Genomic DNA, 217 nt, shown 5'->3' with positions numbered 1-217 from the left:
CACTCAGTGATGGCAAAGCCCATTGAACAGAAACACACCTTCATACAGATTCGGGGTTCAGTATCTTGCTCTTGGAATGTTAGACACTGTTGGTACACAGAGTGCTGTTCATCATTGTTATGTAGTAGAAAAGTTTTAATATAATGAAGTTTATCAGTTAGGGTTAGGGTTAGTGTTGTTGCTGTGCATCTGTCTGTCTCTTTCTCTTTCTCTCTCT

This window comes from Morone saxatilis, unplaced genomic scaffold, assembly GCF_004916995.1.
Source record: "Morone saxatilis isolate NCDOM2014 unplaced genomic scaffold, NCSU_SB_2.0 Contig20, whole genome shotgun sequence".
Taxonomy (NCBI): domain Eukaryota; kingdom Metazoa; phylum Chordata; class Actinopteri; family Moronidae; genus Morone; species Morone saxatilis.
Note: the sequence above shows the minus strand (reverse complement) of the source record.